This window comes from Cynara cardunculus, assembly GCF_001531365.2.
Source record: "Cynara cardunculus var. scolymus isolate 2C chromosome LG 10, CcrdV1, whole genome shotgun sequence".
NCBI lineage: Eukaryota > Viridiplantae > Streptophyta > Magnoliopsida > Asterales > Asteraceae > Cynara > Cynara cardunculus.
Window position 1 is genome coordinate 5,402,252 of NC_037537.1, and position 3,692 is coordinate 5,405,943.

The window sequence follows — 3,692 nt, forward strand, 5'->3', positions numbered from 1 at the left end:
TTGACTTGAAGAGGGTGAACAATGACAAAGTTACGGAGTCAGAGAGGATGAGCTCTAAAGATAGATATTTGTTGATCAATGCCATAAATCTGCTCGAAGAGAAGATTCAATACCGTAACGCTTTAAGAAGGTTGGAGAAACTTCTCGGACTCAGAAAGACAAGATTTACAAGAGTTCGAACTTGAATCCAAAGGGGGAGAATGTTGGGTTCAAGTATGTGCTTTATTGTTGTATTCAAGTTCTCCATATTTTACATGCTTTGTAATAGAGTAGCTTTATACTTTCCTTAGTATAAATAGTAGCTTACTTTGTAATTGTCATTAAGCAAGTCATTAGCAATTCTGTAATATGAGTTTTAGCTTTGTAATTCTCTCTCAAGCAATCAAAGACATTTGGTGATCTACTCTCTCTATTCATCTTGTTCTTGAAGATCATAATCATTTTGTATGAGAATTTGGACATTTCATGTATTTCCCTAGACTCATTTTCTATTGTTCGAGTGGTCCGTACTACCCTTGAACCCAATTGATTTTCTTATTTATTCTCAATTCTTGACTTGATGATATTATTTTAATTCTTTCAGTATGGATATTTCATGTCAATTATTAATCGATCACTTCAAGTTCCAGTTTTTGAATTCCTTATAATTATTCTATTTTATTAACTCAGTTATATACTTGCGATCTTTGTTATTTTAATTATCTGTTCACTGAGCATTTGGCTCAGTCGAGGTTTGTTTTGTCCTCGGCAGGTACATGATCGTAGGTGGGATTATCACGGGACTAAGAGCAATGGATATGACCATTTTAAGAGGACCTGAGATAGTATAGTAGTTTTTGTTTCTATATTGTATCCATGTCGTCTTAACTTTTAGTCTACCACACCTTTATTTTGATGGATATTCATAGTAGCTCTGGTTTTCCAATGTATGTTAGATATTTATCTTGTTATGTTTTCCTTAGTAACACACCATCCTCCGGTTATGCGAGACGGGGGTGTTGTAGGAGAGTTCATTAAGACATGAGAAGAGGTCTTCAATTTTGTGATCGATGGTGGAAATAGCCTCAGATTGGAGCAAGTTGAAGGCAGCTACGCGATCCAGTTGTTGACGGTATGACACTGTGAACACAGGTTCAGGTACCAGGGCTGGTCGATGCAGGAGTTGGAAGATCTGATGAAGGAGCTCACTAGGCACCTGAACTTCATCGGCTTTGAGAGCAGCTACAGACTCATTGTTGGCTAGCACCTCTATCTTGATTGCGTTCAGGGACTCCTTGACTTAATGAACCTCGGCTTTGACAATAGAGAGGTCATTATTCACTTCTTCTTTTGAAGGCATTGCCTTGTGCTCTTCATTCACTTTATCAAGGATGGTGGCCACAACGGGCAATAGCAACTTCACATCCTCAACCATGCCATAGACGTTAGTCTTTATAGCTGGGGGTTTATTTCCTGAAGGACCTGTAGAAATTAGAGAAAGTTGAGCATAAGAGGGCTCAAAGTTAGTAGGAAAGAAAGAAGGGAAAGGTAAGAGTGTATTTGAGTGGTCCTCAGTGTCATCTGAAGGATTGACACTGGCGATATCACATGTGCCTTCTTGAGGATAAACAACAAATCCTCTGAGGTGGCTCGAGAGGAACGACCTCAGGTCCTGTGATGATGACTTTACCAACAGTGGGGACAACCACTAATGGATCATCAGCATGTGTGATGGAGACCAAGGAGGGAGGAGAAGAAATGATGGCTGAGAAGGTGAAGCAAAAATTCCAACATCAGAAGCTGATGACAACTAGAGGAGGATTCAGCTGATAAATCAGCTCGACCAAACTAGAGTAAACATCCCTTTTCGTACCTCTGCTTGTGGCGAGTTTGATTTCATCGCTAACGCTGAAAGAAAAGAGTCCCTTAAGGCCGAAGAAGAGCTGAGAAAACATCGATAACAAGTGAAGGACAGTCTAGAGTTTGCCAAGACTCTAGCTGCCCAAGCTCTGGTGGAAGGGAAGCTTAAGAAGAAAGATCTTGTCGAAGATCAGACCCATATATTGTCACAAGCTGAATGAGAACATCAACGGGCGTTGGCGCTGAAAGAACGTGATCTAAAATGGTGCAAGAAAATGATCGAGAAAAGGATAAGTCCTCACAAGATCTGCAACGTCACCATCAACGGACTGATGAAGGATGGTGGACTCCTTATCTCAATGGTCATGTTTAGATAGAATCAAGATGCTGTCACCGAGTATCCTTCATACCTCGGCCAGTATGGCTTCTACAAATGGCTGGAGATTCCATAGACTATTCAGAGATCAAAATCCAAGAACAAGCCGCTGTTGAAGATATCCTGAATGATTTATTCAAGAAGGTGTCCAAGATCATTGAAGTCCCTCCTTTTCCAAAGAAGCCGCCCTCTCAAAGAAAACACCTTTAAGAATCTGAAGAAGGACCATCCCAGAAGAACGAGCACGAAACCAAATTTTCTCTGGATGAAATTTTGAAGGATCGAAAGAAGCCGGATCTCTCAATGTTAAACCTGACATTTCCTACGAAAGGTCCCTATATACCCAACACAGTGCACGTAAAACCTGATTATGGACTTATGTTAATTGACTATGATGGTGAATACAGGTTTCAGCGAGTATCCGAGTTCCATCTCTGCCCGATAGAGCACTTAGAGTATCTAAGGACTTGGCTTAATGAAGATCTATTTGGAGATATGATGGAGCGCAAGATCAAAAAGGAATATCTCAAACGCAAGAAGCTTGGAGAAGATGTACCTGGATATATCAACTTCAGCAACTTTGATTAGACGTCCTTTCAGTCTTGTAATCTTATTTTCTTTTCTTTACTTTTAGTGTATAACCTTTATGTATTAGGTCTACCAATATCGATTAATCACTTGTAATATTTTCCCTTGTTTAATATTCAATAAAATTATCAGTTCACTGAAAAAGATCCCTGAAAAGAGTAAAAGGGACAAGTATTTATGAGTTCTAATTCTCTTACATTCATTGACACCTTTCTAGTCAACGAACATGCTTTTAGTTTCAGTTATCATTATTATGTTAGTTTAGTCTTGAACTTGTAATCCTTTACAACTTAAGTAAATTTACATAAGAAAACTGTATCACTGAAAAAGATCCCAAAACAATTAAGGGTATAAATAGTTGAGTAGTTCTCTTCTTAGTTATCTTCTTCCTCACTAAAAAACTTACCCAATAATTTATTTATCTCTCTATTCTTTGTCTAAGAGAAAGACCCACTTTAATAAGTGAAAAACACATTTCTTCTTACCTTATTTCTTGTAGCAAATATTTTCTTATTGATATCTGTAATTTTGTGTGTATCTTAGATTGTTTAGATATGTTATGTATCCTATCTCTTCCGCAAAAAAATTTGTAAATTTTATATTGATCTTCTAATAAATATATAATTTTTAAAAGTGAAGGTGTTGATCCCAGATCTCTCAATAACACTTATAATCTAGTTATGAATAACCAAATTATAGTGATTTTACGAAGAAAGTTAAGAAGACTCAAAAGTAAAATATGAATATTCAAGAACAATTTGAGCTTCAAAGGTTTTACTTTATAAATAATAAAACGTATAACACAAAGTAAAAAACTCTCAAGTATGCGCGCTTTTTACAATAGACTTAGTCGTCTATTTATACTAATTAGCTAATGCTAAGATAACTA